This window comes from Mesoplodon bidens (genome assembly GCF_964165515.1).
Source record: "Mesoplodon bidens genome assembly, chromosome: 15".
NCBI lineage: Eukaryota > Metazoa > Chordata > Mammalia > Artiodactyla > Ziphiidae > Mesoplodon > Mesoplodon bidens.
The window spans coordinates 72,521,540-72,545,087 of record NC_138171.1 but is presented as its reverse complement, the minus strand read 5'-3'; the positions used below and the strand labels follow the sequence as shown (position 1 = coordinate 72,545,087).

The following is a 23,548-nucleotide window of genomic DNA, read 5'->3' as shown; positions in this document are numbered from 1 at the left end:
AACTTGCAACTTTCCTTGTGGCATAGTTCCAGGAACTACTACTGTGGTTTGTTGTCTATATTTATAATCAAAGGAAATGCTACTTTTGTGTTAGAGGTTAGTGATTTTTTTTCTTCCTTTTCAAATTCACACTGAATTTGGCTTAAGATCTGGTTTAAAACCCTGATAGAAGGACTTCCTTGGTGGTCCAGTGGGTAAGGCTCTGCATTCCCAATGCAGCAGGCACAGGTTTGATCTCTGGTCGGGGAACTAGATCCCACATGCGTGCCGCAACTAAGAAGCCCATGTGCCACAACTAAAAGATCCTGCATTCCACAACTAAAGATTCCACATACTGCAATGAAGATCTTGCGTGTTGCAACTAAGACCCAGCGCAGCCAAAATAAATAAATATAAAAAAAAAATTCTGGTAGAATCAAGGCATTTACTTAATTTTTAGAAACAAATAGTACTGTAGTAAGTTAAAGTAGGAGGACACTATCCTCCTGAAATCCCTAGAAACTCCCTCTTTTCAATTCAATTCAAATTTTAAGTACCTACAGAGACCTTCAAATGCCCAGCGTGAGCAAGTAAAACAACAAAAGTAATAGGAAGTCAGTGACAACATGTAAGTAAAGCAAGGATTCTGATCATTGTTAAAGGAAAATCTGCCCTCTAACTTAAAACTGGACATATTTGTGTTCTAGATCTAATGAAATCAAACCAAGATGGGGGCGGGGCAGGAGGAAAAGAAGTAGATACGATTTGCAAACAGGACAACAGTGACATCTAGTGGGAGCTATGTGGCACAGCACTTCGACTACCTACCAAGAAACGCTGCAGATAGAAACAAGCACAGAAAGACACAATCATTAAACATTTATTGAGCACCTATTATAGACTAATATCTCCTTAGGCCCAGGCCAACAGCCCACTCATGCACTTTTCCCTCCCCTGGCTCCGTCCCACACAATAATGGCCTCATGGGTATACACTTAAGCCAAGTCCCAAATACAGGGACTACTCTTCCCTTTCACAGACTGGCTGATTGAAGATTTAGTGCCAAAGTAAAAAAGTCAGGCAGATATGAGATGACCAAACACAGACAAGGGATATTTGTCCATGAAAACAAAGAAGAATGTGTGCACTGAAGTAGGTTATAATATTGGAGACCTGGGGTGGAGTCATTCAATTCCCCACAAACTACTTCCATGTTCTCTCCCCCTTGAATCATTCCTCTTGCCTTCCTCCAACAAACCCAAAGTTCCTCAGAGGTAGGAAGAGAAGGAAAGAAGAAGAAGTAAGATGGACAGCATTTGCAAGAAAGTGAGGTCCCGGGGCCACTGCTCAGACCTAGAGGAGCACGCACTTCTGGATCCACCCTGCAAAGAAGGACAGCCCGAGGCACTGCTCAGGGCAGGTTGGAGAGGCACTGGGACCTGGGTGATCAGAGTGCAATGGCTGAGAATAAGCCCAGGGAGAAACATGCTTGGGGCCAGTTGTGCACGGAATTCCTGAGTCTCAGGTACCCAGTGGAAGCCCTAAAAGGGTCTAGAAGTTGTCTCCAGGGGGCACTCCTCTAAGCTCCATGGACTTCTCAGCCAGTGGGATGGACAAGGCCAGAGGAGAGCTGAGGGACGGGAGAGGGTTCTTGCCAAGAGTTAAGGGTATCACTGCCCTCACCTGTCCTCCCTTCTCCGGCATTTCCTGGTTGTGATGTTTTCATGACTGTAGCAACTCTAGACATTCACAGAGTCCACATGGAAGAGAAATGAGAGAGATCAACCACATCTCTCTAACAGCACTGTGTGGTACAGCACTTACACTTCACTGGACACAGGAATCACCTGGGATCTTGTTAGAATGCAGATTCTGATTCCGTGGCTCTGCGGTGGGAAACAAGAACCTGCATTTCCAGCAACTCCCAGGTAATGCTGATGCTGCTTATCCGTGGACAACACAGAGTAGCAAGTCGAGAGCAGGCATAATTTTTTTCTGCCCAGCATCTCATTATTTTGGAGAACCCATCCCACTCCCATTCCATAAGAATCCTCAGTCCATGTGATTCACTTGAGTCTGGTTCCACCCTCCCAAGAGTGGGCACCTGCTCCCACCAGACTGATGGGAAGTCTTCCCAGGACATTGTCAGAACTTTTCAGCATTTCCAACTGTGCAGTCATAAAGGGCATAGAGAAGGTCATCCTTTTCACCAAGTTGAGTCAGCCTGAGAATAACACCATTGCAGAAGAAAACAGAGCCAAGACAAGGTGAGAATGAGACAGGGCTCTGATGAAATCCCAGGTCCAGCCATGCCTCTCGACATCTCAGTTATGACCAACATACTCCTTTTGTCCTTGAGCTAGTTTCAGATGGTCTCTTCACTTCCTGATTTCACTCTTGAGACTAGTGAAAGATACAGACAGCAGCTGATTTCAAAACAGAGACATTGCTCCCATTTTAAAGGGCCATGCCTTCCAGAAGCCTTCCCCAACCCCTCTTTTTTTAAAAAATTTAGTTATTTATTCGTTTTTTTAATTTTTGGCTATGTTGGTTTTTATTGCTGCATGCGGGTTTTCTCTAGTTGCTGAGAGCAGGGGTTACTCTGTTGCAGTGTGTGGGCTTCTCATTGCATGGCTTCTCTTGTTGCAGAGCAAAGGCTCTAGGTGCGTGGGTTTCAGTAGTTGTGGCACATGGGCTTCAGTAGTTGTGGCTCGTGGACTCTAGAGCGCAGGCTCAGTAATTGTGGCACACAGGATTCGTTGCTCTGCGGCATGTGGGATCTTCCCGGACCAGGGCTCAAACCCATGTCCCCTGCATTGGCAGGCAGATCCTTAACCACTGTGCCACCAGGGAAACCTCCTGCATTGAAACCCACAGTTCTGGGAGTTCTCTGGTAGCCTAGTCATTAGGATTCCAGACTTTCGCTGCCACGGCCTGGGTTTGGGGAACTGAGATCCCACAAGCCATGCAGTGTGGTCAACAAATAAAAAGAAACCCACAGTTCTAACAGCCCAGGACCTCTCATTTAGAACTTTTTATTTACAGTAAAATTTATAATCCCATTTATAAAGCATTTTCCAGTTGCAAAGCCTCTTTCAGATACATAGTCAACACAAAGCTAAACTGCCTGGGTTCAAAGCCCACTTTGCCCCTTCTAAACTGTATGGTGTTGGGCCAGTTATTCAGCTTCTTTGTGCTTCCATTTCCTCATCTATAAAATGGGGATAATTACAGTTCTTTACTTAAGGCTGCCATGATATTTGGTTGGCTAATGTATGTTAAATTCTTAGAACAGTACTCAGCACATGGTAAGATCTGTATAAGTGCCTTCTATTACTATTACTAAAGTTATTGTTGTTATTTTATCCCAAAACAACCTCTCAGAGTAGTTATTATTGTTTTTATCCTTATTCCCATTTTATAGACGAGGAGACTGAAAATGATTGTGTGGCAAATTCATTTAGTGAACAACGTTGTTGAGATAATTTCAAGTCTTCTGATTCTATATCCCCATCAACAAACAATCTTCCCCAAACTGTAATGTGTGGACTCTTCTAATGCTGTCATATTATTTAGCTATTTTATTACAATACCTATTTTATGTCTTCTTATTAGCTAAATTGTAATCTCCTTGGTGCTAGAAACTCTAATTAATACATCTTTAAAATCCCTCAGCAAGGGATGTCCCTGATGGTGCAGTGGTTAAGAATACTTCTGCCGATTGGTTCAAGATGGCAGAGGAGAAGGACGTGCTCTCACTCCCTCTTGTAAGAACACCAGAATCACAACTAACTGCTGAACAATCATCGACAGGAAGACACTGGAACTCACCAGAAAAGATACCCCACATCCAAAGACAAAGGAGAAGCCACAATGAGATGGTACGAGGGGTGCAATCACAGTAAAATCAACTCCCATAACTGGTGGGTGGGTGACTCACAGACTGGCGAACACTTATACCACAGAAGTACACCTACTGGAGTGAAGGTTCTGAGCCCCACATCAGGCTTCCCAACCTGGGGGTTCGGCAACGAGAGGAGGAATTCCTATAGAATCAGACTTTGAAGCCTAGTGGGAATTGATTGCAGGACATTGACAGGATTGGGGGAAACTTGCATTGGAAAAATGCAAGAGAGGTATTCATTGTGGCCCTGGAAGCCACAAGGCAAGACCCAGTCTCAAACCGGGCTCAGAAAAAGAGAGACATTTCTTTCAAGTAAGTACTTAGAGAAGACAAATTTTTAGAGACCAGTGAGACTGGAGTCCAGAGAGCCTTTCCAGAAAGCTCTGCCTTTTTAAAATTATCTCAGGATCTTCTTGAGGTGCTGGAGGTCAGGGAAGTGAAACCCAGTAATGATGGATTACATTTTCCACCAGCCTGGACGAAGGGGAGAAGAAGTCATGGAAGAAGGAGTGGTTTAAAATATTTTTGAAAAATTATTCATTTTAAATTTGTTAACAAATTAAAATGTATACTTGATTAAAAGCAACAGTCCCATACCTCACTCCTTGCCATCCAGTGTCCTGTTCCCAGAGGCAACTATTTCTAATTCTCCTGGGTGTCAAGTCCATATCTCTATACAGTGGAGCTTGTATAGATGGTTCCATATTTGTCTACTAGCTAAAATTTATTTGTAGCTCCAAAATTAATGCTCAAGGTGCTTTTGTAGTAGACTACAAAAAATTTGAGTCATGTCTAACATGCTTGTGCCCAGGTGAGGTGGAGCAAGGCAGTAGTCTGCCTTCTTGTTTCAGCTCTCACATAGATGTCTTCAAAAATAATCAATAAAAACTCTATAATAGGAAAATAAAAGAGTTTTATTTGACCCAAATTAAGGACTATGGTCAGGGAGACAGCCTCTCAGATTAATCTGAGGAACTGCTCTGGAGAAGTATGGTTTTCAGCAGTTGTACATCTTGTCAGAACAAAGAACATCAAATAAGTCAAGGATACCATCATTTCAAGGTTTCAAAAATAAACAGATCAGCACATACACAGCAAGTCAGTATGTCCTTGACACCTAGGAAGGCAGTCTTATCACTGAAGGAATACCAGCATTGGCATCACAGGAAGAGAGGCATTTAATCTTTACTGTTAATGTGGACATTCTTTACTTCTACTCAATGTACTCTTTTCTTTAATGATTAAAGCAGGTGTACACTGTATGTTTGATAGACCACAAACAGGCTGCTTAGGTTAACATAAAATTTAAGTCAAATCATGTATAATCCAGAAACCAGACGTTCCCATACCTCAATATGTGAAATTTTCCTGCCATTATTTCTCCCTTCTGATTGCAAATCTTTCAATAGAAAGCACTGATGATCAAAATATTTGTCCCTCAATGCCAGGGTAGTTGCTGCCTGCCCTGGGTCCATCGTGTCCCTCAGTGTTAGGCTTCCTTTTTTGTTGTTTATACATGTACAGAGATTTGCCTAAGAAGGAGGTGGCCCATCATTCAAGCAGAGTCCCTGCACTGAGTAAGGCTGCAGTGGACTGAGCCTGAGAGCAGCTGGAGCCAAGTGGAGCACAGCCTCAGCATGTGGCAGAGACACTGACCCTGCCCGGCCCTGCCCCTGAGGCAGACCTGGCAAGGAGGAAGATTGCCAGGTGCTCTCCATTCAAAGCCATGTCATCTGTAGCTACGTGGGCAACTGGGCGGCCACGCTCCTGCTACAGGTTTTGGGGTTCAAGATTGACATAGTGAACTCTGTCCAGTTTTCAAACCACACAGGCTACTCGCACTGGAATGGCCAAGTGCTGAACTCAGATGAGCTCCACAAGCTGTATGATGGGCTGGAGCTGAACAACATGAACAAATATGACTATGTTCTCACAGGTTACATGCAAGACAAGTTCTTCCTGGCCATGGTGGTGGACACCAGGAAGGAGCTGAAGCAGCAGAACTCCAGGCTCTTGGTCATGTGTGTCCCCATGATGGGAGACAAGTGGAACAGAGAAGGTTCCATCTACCTCCCTGAGGACCTTCTTCTGGTTTACAGGGAGGAGGTCATGCCAGTTGCAGACATCATAACCCCAACAAATTTGAGGCTGAGTTGCTGAGCGGGAGAAAGATCCACAGCCAGGAAGAAGACTTAGCAGTGAGTGATAGACATGCTGCACTTACTGGGCCCTGACACGGTGGTCATCACCAGCTCAGACCTGCCATCCCCTAGGGGCAGTAACTACCTGATCATGCCAGGGAGCCAGAGGACCCAAACCCCTGATGGCACTGTGATGATGCAGAGCATCTTAATGGAGCTGTGCAAGGTGGACACAGTCTTCATAGGCACCGGGGACCTCTTCACTGCTGTGCTCTTGGCATGGATGCACAAGCACCTCAACGGCCTCAAGGTAGCCTGTGAAAATACCATATTGGCCATGCACCATGTTCTGCAGCAGACCATCAAGTGTGCAAAAACCAGGACTGGGGAAGGACTGAAGCCCAGCACAGCCCAGCTGTAGCTGAGGACTGTCCAGAGCAAGAAGGACATCAAGAACCCAGAGATCATCATCCAGGCCATAGTGCTGTGAGGGCCGTGTGAACCTGCCTCCTTAACACCCAGCGTTAGGTGTCTCCATTTCCATCCTTGTGAAAAGTGTAACATCTGCCTTAGAGCTGGGACCAAAATTTGACATTTTTTCATTCATGAGAAAAAAAAAAAAGAAGAAGAAGAGATTTGCCTAGTTATCCACTTGGGGGTTGGGAGGGAGGGGGGTTCTAATCAGACATAGTGAACAAGCACAGACATATGCTAATGGGGGAACATTTTATAGGCTATACATTTTATCAATTATGTTGAATTGTCACATAAACATTGTTACACCTGCTTTTTTAAATTTTATTTTGTTTATATTTTTATACAAGTTCTTATTAGTCATCAGTTTTATACACATCAGTGTATACATGTCAATCCCAATCGCCCAATTCATCACAACCCCACCCCTGCTGCTTTCCCCCCCTTGTGTCCATACGTTTGTTCTCTACATCTGTGTCTATTTCTGCCCTGCAAACCCATTCATCTGTACCATTTTTCTAGGTTCCACATATATGTGTTAATATACGATATTTGTTTTTCTCTTTCTGACTTACTTCACTCTGTATGACAGTCTCTAGATCCAACCACGTCTCAACAAATGACCCAGTTTCATTCCTTTTTGTGGCTGAGTAATATTCCACTGTATATATGTACCACATCTTCTTTATCCATTCATCTGTTGATGGGCATTTATGTTGCTTCCATGACATGGCTATGTTAGACCTGCTTTTAACAGTAGGCTTAAAGCAAGTAGTGATACATGTCCTGAGTAGATTCATAGCCAGGAAAAGAATAATAATACATACTATGACAATGATAATCATTTGTAAGCAAAACGGGAAAAAACTGTCTGATCTTGTAACCATTTCACCCTTTTGGGAAATTGTGAGTGTGTGTGCCTCTATTTCTCCAGATCTGTTGACATAAGTGCAGCAAGTAGTGGGAGCAATAATGTAAATGCTTCCTTATTTAACCAACAAAAATATGAGGCAATGGGCTTCCCTGGTTGCGCAGTGGCTGAGAGTCCATCTGCTGATGCAGGGGACACGGGTTCATGCCCTGGTTCAGGAAGATCCCATGTGCCATGGAGTGGCTAGGCCTGTGGGCCATGGCCACTGAGCCTGCTTGTCCAGAGTCTGTGCTCTGCAACTGGAGAGGCCACAACAGTGAGAGGCCCACAAACCAAAAAAAAAAAAAAAAAAAGAGACAATTCTGTTATCTAATATTATATGGGCTAAGGAATTTAGGGATGTCTCTTATGCTACAATGCTTTTTTGCAGTTTCCTCAACTATTTGACCAATAGTGGGTGATAGATTTCTAATCATATCTCTGTTTACACATACTCCTGCATTAGGAACTAAGATTGCCAAAAGATTTTGTCATGAGGTATCTTGGTATCTTGCTAACATAGATCTCTTGACTCTGTAGTGAAGAGAGAAAGGAAGTTCATCTACTTACTTATGTATAGACAAGGGAGTAACATATTATCCTAGTAAAAATAAACCTTCTATTTGCCAGCTAGTAAGACTATGTGACCATCTTTAGGAAGGTGGATCAATTCCAATACCACATGAAGACAAAACATGGGGGTGCACAAGTGATCCCTCCTAGAGTGCTCTCATTGATAGCTTCATCAGTTGGAAGTTTTGTTAATGCCGTATTAAACCATGGGTCATTTCTCTTGTAGGCTTTCCAAAAGCTATCTGTATGGTATTTGATGTAAGGGAGTTGCTGGCATAATTTTCTTGTGTTTTTCTCTTTAAGACATTTGTTAATTAAGTAAGGAACAGACTGAGGTGTCCTAGGGTAAGTTGTGTCAGGTCTCTAAGGATCATGGATAGTATCAGACAAAGGATAGACAAATTAATATGTTAAAGAATTTGAACCTGAAAGGTTAGGCCAGAGGGAGGTCAGTCAAGGTGGATGGTAACATTAGAAATATCTGAAAAGTCATGATATAGGTGTTAGGAGGGGCCAAACTGGTCTTGTACTGATGGAGGAATTTGATGACAAATCCAACAGTCAGTTAGATTGCCCCCAGGAGCTATACTCTGTGACAACTTTACTAAAGAATTTTCTTTCCATTTTGAATATTGCAGCAAAAGTATAGCTAGAAGTAAAACAATAACTTTCAATTTTGATAGGGAGATGAGTATTTGGTAAACAGTGCAATTGAATTAATAAGATGAGTCTTACAGGCCCAGTCCAGATTCTTGGGTCAGCTGTCTACCATTGCTGTCATCTTTTTGTCCTGGTGTGGATGTCATCTGAGGTCAGAAGTCCTTTCTATAGAACAGTCAGGTGCAGAGGTTTTCTTAAGTCAGAAATATTAATTCAAGAGTCAATTCCCATAAGTTTCACTGTACATGAGCTACTTAAGAATACCTGATAAGGATCCTTTCATCTAGGTTGGAGAGTCCTTTATATGATGTCTTTTCCAGTAAGCATGATCTCCTGGATGCAGGTCATGTGGCATCTGATCTTCATCCAAAGATAGATTACTGTGATCAGCTTCAGAAGCAAGCTTAGAATATCCTTTCAGTAATTCAATAGACTTTACAATAATGTAACATAGCAACAAAGAGGCATCTTGGATGTAGGTAGTAAATAGAAAACCTTGGTATATATAAAACTTCAATATCCACAAAGATATATTATGGACAAATGATTTTTCTCTCTAAATTATCTTCATTTTTCACCAAATATAGTCAAAGTAAGACTGATTTATTTGCAAAAATAAGTCTGATTTCAATAAACTTGGCCTGATTATTTACATAAGTGGAATTGATCCTATAGGTTCTTTTAAATTTGGCTTTGCTGGAACTTTTCAAGAGGAATCTCAAATTGAACTTTTAAAAGTCCTCTCAAGACCAGGAAAGCCATGCCAAGAACTTGCCATCAGATTCTGCCTGCAATACCTACAGATTTAGGTGTATACCTCTCTTCTTGAAGTCTAAAATATCTTGAGGTTCCTGCACCTGCCAGGAAGTGGCCTTCCTTATTCACCTGGAAATGCTGCTGGGAACCTAAGAGTTTCCAATTTCTGGAGGGATCAAGTAGAGAGGAAAGATAAATGCTTCAATCTGCTTAAAAGATATAATTTACAAAATTTCTGTAAGCTATAATTCGCTTAAGAGGAAAGGTTCCCTTATGTCTGGAAAACAAAAATTAAAAGCCAGTAATATTTCAGACAAAAAGTCATAAAAATTGTATTTACCAGTTCATTCAATCCCATGTAAGTAATTTTTGTTCTGCTCAAGTCCAGTTTTTCCATTAGTTTTATTGACCTTGCCTGATGATTGAAGGTGACAGTAACAGTGATAATTTCAAGAAATTTGCAAGGTTTTTTTTAAGACTCATATGATTTGCCCAATGAAGTGAGTGTCTTGATCACTGGGGATTGTGGAAGATATTCTCCAAGTGGAAAACACATTTTCTAACAGTTTCTTTACCATTGTGACCTCATCAGTCTTGCAGAAAGAGAAGGCTTTAACCCATCACAAGAAAAATGGGGTTCGTCAGAGACCTGGGAAGAATCCAGTAGCCATCTTGGGTTTCCCATAGCCCTGACTGTTTAATTCACAGCTATTGCTTACCCACCTTAATATCTCTCATTTAGGAACAGAGTCTTGCCATGTTACAAGGACATCAGGATGGCAAAATCCTGACAATGAGGGGTCAATTTTCTTGCAGAAGCAGAATGGATTTTATCTATACAGATTCTGTTGTTGTTGCCTTTGCATGAAAGTCATTTAGGGCATTCTCCTGATACTTGGGTTCAGTCCCTTTAGCATAAGCCTCAATTTTGATGACATTTTATGTCAGGACATATAAGACTTCCAGGAATTTCACATAATTTCTGGAACTCATAATATACACTTATGTAGGTATAACATGAAGAAGACTTAACATTACCTTTTATTTGACAATGCTTCCCACATAATTTAACATACTGAATAAGCCTAATTAGTTTAATATCTCTCTTTGAGATGCTTCAGGACAAAAATCACTTTCTTTTCCCTTAACAAAATGCATTTCCATTCTTCATACTTTCTTTTACTGAAAACACACATCTTATTTTCATTGTATACTGAAATATTTCCCTTATTATTTCTAATATCGTTAATTACCTATATATTATCAATTTTAACCTTTTAAAAAACCTTAATCTCTGGCAAAAACCAAGATGCAAGCAACTGTGAACTGTTTGTAATATCAGTATTTCCTGATTGGCAAACTTGTGAACATATTCCATAACCTCTAAAAACATACGTTTTCTCATAACCTAATTTCTTCCCTCAATGGGGTACAAGACGTGTGTCCAACAAACTCAAGCATCTTTAGTTTTTCTCTAATAGGGAGACAAAAGTAGGTAAATTTAGACTTTCTTAGCAATTAATGTTTTAGTATTTTACCTTAATTGGAAGTGATCTGTATATTCAATGAACTCCTATCATTTAACTTAATCTAGGAAAATTTTAAAGTTTCAAGTCTGGAGAAACTATTTTTAGGTAGACATACCACAAAACAATCATTCTTAAAGAGTTCACTTAAAAACTTTTATCCCACTTATCCCTAGTTTTTACTTACAAAAATATCTTCTTACCAAGTTAATTTTCTTGTTGACAAATTTTGTAACAGAGATAATATGAGCTTATTGACTTTTAGTAAACCTAGGTAAAATAAAAGTATCATACTTAATGTTTATGACTCTAAAGACATGTCTGTATTAATCAAACCAAAAATGTAAACTTGTTTTCATTCATTAAAGATTAATCCTAGGGTTTCCCTGGTGGTGCAGTGGTTGAGAATCGGCCTGCTAATGCAGGGAACATGGGTTCGAGCCCTGGTCTAGGAAGATCCCACATGCCACGGAGCAGCTAGGCCCGTGAGCCACAACTGCTGAGCCTGCACATCTGAAGCCTGTGCTCCACAACAGGAGAGGCCACGATACTGAGAGGTCCGCACACCGTGATGAACAGTGGCCACCACTTGCCACAACTAGAGAAAGCCCTTGCACAGAAACGAAGACCCAACACAGCCAAAAATAAAAATAAATTAATTAATTAAATTTTTAAAAAGATTAGTCCTAGATCACATGATCTTTTAAAGATTTGGGGATAGTTTTTGTTATATTTAGAAATATTTGATTTGGGGGTGGAGTTAAGATGGTGAAGTAGGAGGATGTGGAGTTTGTGTCTACTCACAAGTACAATAAGAATGCATCAGAGCAATTCTTGCAGAGCACTTACTGAGCACTAATGAGGGACCTCAGACACCTAAGGGGATGGGAGGAATCTCTGCACAACTGGGTAGGATGTGAGAGGGAAGGAGGGGGTGAAGAAAAGTGGAGGTGGGATGGGACCAGCACCCCTGAGGTGGGGCTGGGCGAGAAGAGAGGGGATCAGCGGGGACAGAGAGGGACCTTCGGGGGATAGGGGGTTTGGAGGGGAATGCAGCAGTCAGTCAGTGGAGGGTAGGACAGAGTGGGACCTATGCACATGGTCCATGCCACAGCCCTGAACACCCCAGCCTGAGCTGTGTTTCCTGGTAGGGAGGAGGGCTGGGTGCCAGAGAGTGGAATTTGGAGGGTGGATGTAGGGAGGGGATGACTGTTGGTGGTGGGGAGGCAGCGTGGGGCAGCAGAATGGAAGGGCTCCATGGCAAGGAAGGTTGGTGGAGAAAGCCTAGGCCACCAGGGAAGTGAGGCACCATTGTTGAGTGGAGCACAATTGACAGGGCTTCCATTGTGGCACCCTTCCCCACCCGCTGGCCCAACCTCCTCGGGAAGTGGCACGGGTACACACCTGATTGGGCTCACCCTCCCCTCAAGCCAGGGTCTCCCCCACCTGCTCAGGCCCTGGTGAGCCTGCTAGGGTCCTGGGCCTGAGCCCCACACCAGCCAAAGCCTCTGCAGGTCACGTGGGTACTGGACCTGAGCCCTGCCACCACCAAAGCCTCCTCTGCCATGCAGGTCCCAGTCAACCGAAGCACCGCACACCCCACAAAGCCTCCACAGGCTGCGCGGGTCCTGGTGGCCCACGTGTGTCCACTGACAGGGCCTCCTCTGGCATTATGGGTCCAGGCGGGCTGAGCACCGCCCCCCTTCAAGGCCTCCTCTGGCTTCTCAAGCCCCTGCAGACACACCCATGGAGGTCTGCACCCCAGCTAGTTAATGCAGGCATGTGTGCTCTGGGCCAGCTTCAGGAGCAGATGCTGGTTGAAAGGAATACATGCAGAGGTGAGGCTGACCCAGCAGGTCCAGAGACCTACCTAGAGGTCTTGGAGGACCACCTGGGGGGGCAGGGTTGCATGCACTTCACCATGGGGACAAGGACACTGATAGTGGAGGTACCAGGGATTTTTTTTAATTAATTTATTTATTTTTTTTTGGTCTTGTTGTGTTTTGTTTCGTTGTTGCTGTTGTTTCATTTTCATTTTTATTTTTTCTAATATATTTCTAAATTTTCTAATTTTATTTTATTTTTTATTCTTTGTTATTGTTCTGTTCTCTTTTTGTTGCCTGCTTTTTGTTGTTTTTTGGTGTTCTTTTGTTTTTTGTTTTCTGTTGGTTTGTTCTTTGGATATTTTTGTGTTGTTTTCTTTCATTGTGTTTTTTATTTTGTTTGTTTTGTTTTTATGTTCTTTTATTATTTCTTTTTTTAATTTGTTTTTGTCATTTTTGTGTGTTTGTCTTTTGTTCTCTTAGCTTTTCTTTTATTTTTTTTTAATTTTCTTTTATTTTTTGTTTTCTGTTTAGGTTAGTTTTGTTTTTGTTATGGGTTTTGAACTCTCTTGTTTGTTTGGGTGTCTTCTGGTTTTATGCTTTCCTTGTGATTTTTTTTCTTGTTGTTGTTTGCTTGTTGCTTTGCTTTTTGTTTGTTTGCTTGTTGTTTGCTTGTTGCTTTGGATTTGTTTTTCTAATTTGTTTTGGGTTTTATTTGTCTGCTTTCTTTTCTTTTTTGTGTGTGTGTTTGTTCGGTTTTGTTTTTATTATTCACGTTGGGCTTTGTCTGTTTTCTGTTTGATTTTTACTTGCCATGCCACGCAACCTGTGGGGTCTTGGTTCCCAGGCCAGGGGTCAGGTCTGAGCCCTTGTGGTGGGAGTGCCAAGTCCAAGCCACTAGACTAACAGAGAACTTCAGGCACCTGGGAATACAAATCGGTGTGAGCTCTCCCAGAGGTCCTCATCTCAGCACCAAGACCTGACTCCACCCAACAGCCTACAAGATCCAGTGCAGGAAGCCTCAGGCCGAACTACCAGCAAAACAGGAACACAGCTCCACCCATCAACAAAAACTAGACAATAGAAAAATATGTCACAGATGAAGGAACAAGGTAAAAATCCACAAGACCAAATAAATGAAGAAGAAATAGGTAATCTACCTAAAAAAAGAATTCAGAGTAATGATAATAAAGATGATCCAAAATCTCGGAAATAGAATGGAGGCACAGATCGAGAAAATACAAGAAATGTTTAACAAGGACCTAGAAAGACTAAAGAACAAACAGTGATGAACAACACAATAAGTGAAATGAAAAATAGACTAGAAGGAATCAATAGCAGAATAACTGAGGCAGAAGAGCAAATAAGTGAGCTGGAAGATAGAATTGTGGAAATAACTGCCACAGAGCAGAATAAAGAAAAAGGAATGAAAAGAAATGAGGAGAGTTTCAGAGACATCTGGGACAACATTATGCTCACCAACATTCAAATTGTAGGGGTCCCAGAAGAAGAGAAAGAAAAATGGTCTGAGAAAATATTTGAAGAGATTATAGTCAAAAACTTCCCTAACAGGGAAAAGGAAATAGTCAATCAAGTCCAAGAAACGCAGAGAGTCTCATAAAGGAGAAACACACCAAGACATATATTAATCAGACTATCAAAAATTAAATACAAAGAAAAAATATTAAAAGCAACAAGGAAAAAACAAAAATTAACATACAAAGGAATCACCATAAGGTTATCAGCTGATTTTTCAGCAGAAACTCCACAGGCCAGAAGGGAGTGCCCGGTTATATTTAAAGTGATGAAAGGGAAAAACTACAAGCAACATTAATCTACCCAGCAGGATATCACTCAGATTCAACAGAGAAATCAAAAGCTTTTCAGACAAGCAAAAGCTAAGAGAATTCAGCACCACCAGGCCAGCTTTACAACAAATGCTAAAGGAATTTCTCTAGGCGAGAAACACAAGAGAAGAAAAAGACCTACAAAAACAAACCGAAAACAATTAAGAAAATGGTAAGAGGAACATACATATTGATAATTACCTTAAATGTAAATGGATTAAATGCTCCAACCCAAAGATACAGACTGGCTGAATGGATACAAAAACAAGACCCATAAATATGCTGTCTACAAGAGACCCACTTCAGACCTAGGGACACATACAGACTGAAAGTGAGGGGATGGAAAAAGATATTCCATGCAAATGGAAATCAAAAGAAAGCTGAAGTAGCAATACTCATATCAGACAAGATAGACTTTAAAATAAAGACTGTTACAAGAGACAAGGAAGGACACTACATAATGACCAAGGAATCAATCCAAGAAGAAGACATAACAATTATAAATATTTATACACCTAACATAGAAGCACCACAATACATAAGATAAATGTTAACAGCCATAAAAGAGGAAATCAAGAGTAACACAATAATAGTGGGGGACTTTAACAGCACACTTATACCAATGGATAGATCATCCAGACAGAAAATTAATAAGGAAACACAAGCTTTAAGTGACATAATAGACTAGATAGATTTAATTGATATTTATAGAACATTCCACTCAAAAGTGGCAGAATACAATCTCTTCTCAAGTGCACGCAAAACATTCTCCAGGATACATCACATCTTGGGTCACAAATCAAACTTCGGTAAATTTAAGAAAATTGAAATTGTATCAAGCATGTTTTCTGACCACAACGTTATGAGATTAGAAATCAATTACGGGGAAAAAAACTGTAAAAATAACAAACTCATGGAGGCTAAACAATGTGTTACTAAATAACCAAGACCACTGAAGAAATCAAAAAGGAAATTAAAAAATACCTAGAAAAAATGACAAAGAATACACGATGACCCAAAACCTATGGGATGTAGCAAAAGCAGGGAAGTTTATAGCCATACAATTGTACCTCAAGAAACAAGAAAAAGAAACTCATATAAACAATCTAACCTTACACCTAAAGCAACTAGAGAAAGAAGAACAAAGAAAACCCAAAGTTAGTAGAAGGAAAGAAATCATAAAAATCAGAGCAGAAATAAGTGAAATAGAAATGAAGAAAACAATAGCAAAGATCAATGAAACTAAAAGCTGGTTCTTTGAGAAGATAAAACTGAAAAACCTTTAGCCAGACTCATCAAGAAAAAAAGGGGGAGGACTCAAATCAATCAAGTTAGAAATGAAAAAGGAGAAATTACAGTTGACACCACAGAAATACAAAGGATCATAAGGGACTATTACAAGAAACTATACACCAATAAAGTAGAAAACATGAAAGAAATGAACAAATTCTTAGAAAGGTACCACCTTCTAAGACTGAACCAGGAAGAAATAGAAAATATAAACAGATCAATCACAAGTAATGAAATTGAAACTGGGATTAAAAATCTTCCAACAAACAAAAGTCCAGGACCAGGTGGCTTCACAGTTGAATTCTATCAAACATTTAGAGAAGAGCTAACACCCATCCTTCTCAAACTCTTCCAAAAAATTACAGAGGAAGGAATGCTCCCAAGCTCATCCTACGAGGCCACCATCACTGTGACACCAAAACCAGACAACAGTACTACAAAAAAAGAACATTACAGACCAATATCACTGATGAACATAGACACAAAAATCCTCAACAAAATGCTAGGAAACAGACTCCAGCAACACATTAAAAGAATCATACACCATGATCAAATGAGACTAATCGCAGGGATGCAAGGATTCTTGAAAATACACAAATCAATCAATGTGACTCACCATATTAACAAATTAAAGAATAAAACCCATATGATCATCTCAATCAATGCAGAAAAGCTTTTGACAAAATTCAACACCCATTTATGATAAAAAAAAAAACTCTCTAGAAAGTGGGCATACAGGGAACCTACCTCAAAATAATAAAGGTCATATACAACAAACCCACAGCAAACATCATTCTCAATGGTGAAAAACTGAAACCATTTCCTCTAAGATCAGGAGCAAGACAAGGATGTCTATGTTCACTACTGTTATTCAACATAGTTTGGGGAGTCTTAGCCATGGCAATCAGAGAAGAAAAAGAAATAAAAGGAATACAAATTGGAAAAGAAGAAGTAAAACTGTCACTGGTTGCAGATAACATGATACTATACAGAGAGAATCCTAAAGATGCCTCCAGAAAGCTACTAGAACTAATCAGTGAATTTGGTAAGGTTGCAGAAAACCAAATTAATGCACAGAAATCTCTTGCATTCATATACACTAAAAATGAAAGATCAGAAAGAGAAATTAAGGAAACACTCCCATTTACCATTGCAACAAAAAGAATAAAATACCTAGGAATAAACCTACCAAAGGAAGCAAAAGACCTGTACTCAGAAAACTATAAGATACTGTTGAAAGAAATCAAAGACAACACAAACAGACGGAGAAATATACCATGTTCTTGGATTGGAAGAATCAATATTGTCAAAATGACTATACTACCTAAAGCAATCTACAGATTCAATGCAATCCCTATCAAACTACCAATGGCATTTTTCACAGAACTAGAACAAAAAAATTTTTACAATTTGTATGGAAACACAAAAGGCCTCGAATAGCTGGGGCAATATTGAGAAAGAAAAACAGAGCTGGAGGAATCAGACTCCCTGACTTCAGACTATATTACAAAGCCACAGTAATCAAGACAATATGATACTGGCACAGAAACAGAAAAATAGATCAGTGGAACAGGTTAGAAAGCCTAGAGATAAATCCACTCACCTGTGGTCACCTAATCTATAACAAAGGAGGCAAGAATAGACAATGGATTAAAGACAGTCTCTTCAATAAGTGATGCTGGGAAAACTGGACAGCTACATGTAAAAGAATAGAATTAGAACACTCCCTAACACCATACACAAAAGTAAACTCAAAATGGATTAAAGACCTAAATATGACTGGACACTATAAACCTCTTAGAGGAAACTATAGGCAGAACACTCTATGACATAAATCACAGTAAGATCTTTTTTGTCCTACCTCCTAGAGTAATGAAAATTAAAACAAAAATAAACAAATGGGACCTAATTAAACTTAAAAGCTTTTGCACAGCAAAGGAAACCACAAACAGGACAAAAAGACAACCCTGGAATGGGAGAAAATATTTGCAAACAAAGCAACTGACAACAGATTAAGCTCCAAAATATACAAACAGCTCATGCAGCTCAATATCAAAAAAACAAACAACCCAATCCAAAAATGGGCTGAAGACCTAAACAGACATTTCTCCAAAGAAGACGTACAGATGGCCAACAAACGTGAAAAGATGCTCAACATCACTAATTATTAGAGAAATGCAAATCAAAACTACAATGAGGTATCACCTCACACCAGTCAGCACGGACATCATCAAAAAAAAAACTACAAACAGTAAGTGCTGGAGATGGTGTGGAGAAAAGGGAACCCTCCTGAACTGTTGGCGGGAATGTAAATTGATACAGCCACTATGGAGAACAGTATGGAGGTTCCTTAAAAAACTGAAAATAGAACTACCGTAGGACCCAGCAATCCCACTCCTGGGCATATACCCAGAGAAAATCATAATTCCAAAAGATACACAGACCCCAATGTTCATTGCAGCACTATTTACAATAGCCAGGACATGGAAGCAACCTAAACATCCATCAGCAGAGGAATGGCTAAGGAAGATATGGTACATATACAATGGAATGTTACTCAACCATAAAAATGAAAGAAATTGTGTCATTTGCAGAGACATGGATGGACCTAGAAACTGTCATACAGAGTGAAGTAAGTCAGAAAGAGAAAATCAAATATCCTATATTAATGCATATATGTGGAATCTAGAAAAAATGGTACATATGAACCTATTTGCAAAGCAGAAATAGAGACACATGTATGGAATAAATGTATGGACACCAAGGGGGAAAAGGGAGTGGGATGAATTGGGAGATTGGGATTGACATATATCCACTATTGATACTAAGTATAAAATAGATAACTAATGAGAACCTACTGTATAGCACAGGGAACTTTACTCAGTGCTCTCTGGTGACCTAAATGGGAAGGAAATCCAAAAAAGAGGGGTTATATGTATACGTATAACTGATTCATTTTGCTGTACAGCAGAAACTAACACAACATTGTAAAGCAACTATATCCCAATAAAATGTTTTAAAAATAAAAAGTAAAAAGAAATATTTGATTTGGGAATTCCCTGGCAGTCCAGTGGTTAGAACACCATGCTCCACTGCAGGGGGCATGGGTTTGATCCCTGGTTAGGGAAATAAGATCCCACATGCTGCGTGGAGTGCCCCCCCCAAAAAAAGAAAGAAATATTGATCTGTAAGTGCTAATATTTAAGTCAACTAGTAGAGCTCTTTTACAAATTAATTTTTATATCATCTGGAGGTAGAAACATCATATTTATAATGTGCACACAGACATACATACATCCAGCTAGACACAGAGATCTCATAGTTTTCCTGCTTGAGTTTTAAAAGTCCTCTTTTCCCTTTTTTTTTTTTTTTTTTTTTTAAGTTTTAGGTTCTACTAATTGAGCCAGGGTTGTAGTCTCAGGCAATGTGGGCTGTTTACATTTCAAGGACATGATAAGAGTTATAATTTCAAATATTCTCCTAGGAGTGCTTTAGTTCTCTCAGGGTCAGAATTTTAAAAAGATGTTTTATCAAGGCAGATTATTCTAAATGTGCACACACAAAAAAAACAGTTTTGGAATGTCAAAAGTGTCCCATCCTGGCCATTGTAGGGCTAGATAAGTACCTGCAATTATTAGCTCTGTACCAATTGTACATGAACCTAACTGGAGTTCCAGTGGGTGGCTGCCTGTCCAGGAGCTGGTAGGCATTAAAAGCACAAATGTCCACCCTTATTTTTGCTTTTTTAGTTTCATTTTACTATAAAGGACAAATATTTCCAATTTTAAGCCACTTTTTAAAAACAGGTCAGCCAACTCAGTTCACTCCAAAGTTCCTTCTAGGCTTTTCCTGCCTAGAAATTCCCTCTAGGTTCTCTGCTTAGTAACTTTCCCCTAGGTTCCTTCCACTAGGAAATGTACCGGTTTGTTATCTTAAGACTCCAAGTCTTAAGATAACAAACAGCTCAAGTAAAATTCATGGACTGTCACTTAATGCAAGGAGACCCAGATATCAGGAAAAACTCACTGAAGCACCTGAAAGGTGCTGTGAAGCTGGAGGAGCTCACGGGGCCCATGCTTTGTACCAAGTGCTGGTCCAAAGTAGACTCCAGGCGATTTCAGGTGGATTTCTCTGACATACTACGGGCTATGCCAAGCAATGTCAGTGGAAATAATCAATAAACAATCTATAATAGGAACAGAAAAGAGTTTTATTTGGCCCAAATTGAGGACCATAGTTGGGGAGATAACCTCTCTGATAATCCTGAGGAACCACTCTGGAGAAGCATGATTTTCAGCACTTTTTTACATCTTGTCAGAAGAAAGAACATCAAACAAGTCAGGGATACATTCTTTCAAGTTTTCAAAAATAAACAGATCAGCACAGCATGTACACAGCGAGTCAATAAGTCCTTGGCACCTGGGAAGGGCATCTTATCATCGAAGGAATACCAGCACTGCCATCCCAGGAAAGGAGGCATTTAATCTTTATTTTTAATATGGACATTCTTCTAATCAATGCACCCTTTAATGATTAAAGCAGATGTTTGATAGACCATAAACAGGCTGTTTTATTGATAGTTTAGCATAAAGTTTAAGCTAAATTGTTTATAAGCCAGAATGATTTCCCCATACTTCAATATGTGAACAGTTCTTCCATTACAGACATGACCAGAGGATGGAGATCAGTGGGCAGTGCAGTGTCCTGCAAAAAGCTCCAGCTCTGGGGTCACTTGGATGTAGTATGAATCCCAACTCTGGCATCTATTAGAGGAGCAGCCTAGGGTTAGTCACTTAACACTTCTGAACTTCAGAACATTTTTAAAAATAGGATCTACAAGGATGAGTTTTTTCTAAATTTAAGATTATGACCCATGTGAGATATATATGTGTGTGTGTGTGTGTGTGTGTGTGTGTGTCTGCACATATTTTCCCTAGGAGCAATAGTTCGTTATGGGCTAATTCAGTGTTTGTGGCAACTTTATAGAACATAATTCCCGTGAATAATAAGAATCAACTGTATATAATATGTTTCTACTACTAATTCTCAATTTACCAATTTTACACACCATCTGTGGAATTCCACGTGTAATAGATGAGTATTAAGTTATCTTACAAAACTCCCACCTCCCAATACAGGTACATTTAGACTCATTTTTATTTTAGTTCTTCTCTTGGTTACTTTTGTTACTTCAAGTAATGTACTAAAACCTTGATCACTTGTTTATCAACCATATCTTTTGGCATCCCATAATGTAACATGAGGCTTTTAGCACCTCTAACATTTGCCTTCATCTATTCTTTCTTTCTTCCACCCTCAAATTCTGTCACCTGTGCCTTTATTTTTGCATTGTTGAGGTTGACTGGAGGGCTTTTTCCCCAAGCAATTCTCTAAATTCCCGGACATAAATTGGGTGTCCTTCAAGTCAGTGCAATTCTAACACTGGCCACCTGGAGTAGCGGCAGACCCCACAGGTTTAAGAACTCAGTCCCACAAGACTGCCCTCACTTCAGATGCCAGTTCCAAGAATTGCATCCCCAAGTTGCCTGTACTCTGTCTGACTTGGTTACAAAGTCATGGGTTCTCACAATACCCCTCCCTCAGTGCCCAATAATTTACTAGACTCACAGAACTGAGAAAAAACACTGTACTTACTACTGCAGTTAATAAGAAAGGATACAAATGAACAGGCAGATGAAGAAGTACGGAGCATGAGGTCCAGAAGGGGGGCAAGTGCAGGAACCTCTGTCCCTGTGGAGTTGGGGTGCACCACCCTCCTAGCATGTGGATGTGTTCACCAATTCAGAAGCTCTCCAAAACCCATCACTGAAGGGTTTTTATGGAGGTTTCAATACATAGGCATGATTGTGGCAGTTGGTGATTAACTCAAACTCCGGCTCCTAATGATTAGAGGGTAGTACTGAAAGTTCCAAGATTTTAATCAAGGCCTGGTCTTTCTGGCAAGCAGCCCCCAGCCTGAGGCTATCCAGGGCCCTGCCAAGAGTCACCAGTTACAATGAAAGACACTCCTGTCACACTTATCACTCAGGAAATTCCAAGGGTTTTAAGAACTGTGTGTCAGGAACCGGATAAAGACCAAATATCTTTCTTATTATATCACACTGACAATGTTTACATTCTGTTTCATAACTATAATTAAGTCTTATTTGCTTTGTTTACAGATTAATTTTTTAAATTGAAAAAGTTATATTTCCTTTTTCACATCCATTTGCTTTCCTGAATTTTCTAAATGAGTTTATTTTTTCTTGCCCTACTTTCCTTTACCATATCCCAAATCTTTTCCCAAATTTCTCATAACATCAGATATTCTATGATGTCTTCTTTTGCCCCAGAGACCTCCTCCCAGGGCAGTCAATTCTCTTTTGCTTTTCTGGATTGGATCTGCTGTTCCCTGCATCCTAGGTCTTCCTCTCTCTTGATTCACTTCCTTGTTTTCTAGAGCTCATTTTGAGAACGTTTCTAAGACAGGTTTTGTGAGAATTAAATTTTCTGAGTCCCAGCATGTCTGAAACATATTTGATTGATGGTCAGACTGGGTATAGAGTGTCCATTTGGGTTCTTTTGTAGATAAGCTGTTTTTTCTCCCTAAAAGCTTTTAGGTTTTTTATATTTCCACAGTGATCTTACATTTCACAATGCTGTACTTTGGTGTAGCTATCTCTTATTTATTTGATGGGTATCCAGTAAACTCTTTAAACTGGAAGTTCATGTTCCTCACTTCTGGGCAGTTTCTCACATTATTTCTGTGATAGTTTACCCCACTGTATTTTTGCTCTTCTCTTGTATTGACCCTCTAGGTTTCTTATCTTTTTACTCATTTTTTTGTGTGTTAAATTTTCTCATGTAAATTACTTCAATAAAACTGGAAAAAATAAATAAAATAAAATAAAATAAAAAAGGATTTTTTAAAGTTTGTTTCTCTCTCATATTGGAGGATTTCCTTAAATGTTTGATAGCATTTGAGAATGAGGATATAGTTTTTTTAATCTATTTGGGAGGTTTCACTGATACGCTTTGCTTTAGGGTAATTGAGTGGGGAGTTGGCCTTTATACCAAGTAACCTTTTCAAAGGAAACATTTAACTTTTTTTAAAATAAATTTATATATTTTATTTTTGACTGCCTTGGGTCTTTGTTATTGCGTGCAGGCTTTTCTCTAGTTGCGGCGAGCGGGGGCTCCTCTTCGTTGTGGTGCAAGGGCTTCTCATTGGGTGGCTTCTCTTTTGCAGAGCAAAGGCTCTAGGTGCGCGGGCTTCAGTAGTTGTGGCACTCAGGCTCAGTAGTTGTGGCTCGCTGGCTCTAGAGTGCAGGCTCAGTAGGTGTGGTGCATGGGCTTAGTTGCTCCGCTTCATGTGAGATCTTCCCGGAGCAGGGCTCGGACTTGTGTCCCCTGCATTGGAAGGCGGATTCTTAACCACTGCACCACCAGGGAAGCTCGGAAACATTTAACTTCTAAGGAGCAGAGCCCTCTGGATTTGGGGCCGCAGGGTGGAGATCTCGCAGCCATATACTCACCCTGAATGTGACAGTGAAGGGACTGACTATTCTTTTTTTTTTTTTTTTTTTTTTTTTTTTTTTTTTTTTTTTGCTGTACGCGGGCCTCTCACCGTTGTGGCCTCTCCCATTGCGGAGCACAGGCTCCGGA

At 40.2% G+C, this 23,548-nt stretch overlaps 1 pseudogene across 1 annotated transcript; it reads left to right on the top strand.

Annotated features, from left to right (window-relative positions):
- The first annotated feature begins 1,284 nt into the window (after positions 1 to 1,284).
- On the top strand, positions 1,285 to 6,621 carry LOC308628363 (pyridoxal kinase-like; annotated as a pseudogene). Its single transcript has 3 exons — positions 1,285 to 1,399; positions 2,075 to 2,246; positions 5,566 to 6,621. The product of its transcript is annotated as a pyridoxal kinase-like (transcript).
- Positions 6,622 to 23,548: the final 16,927 nt, after the last annotated feature.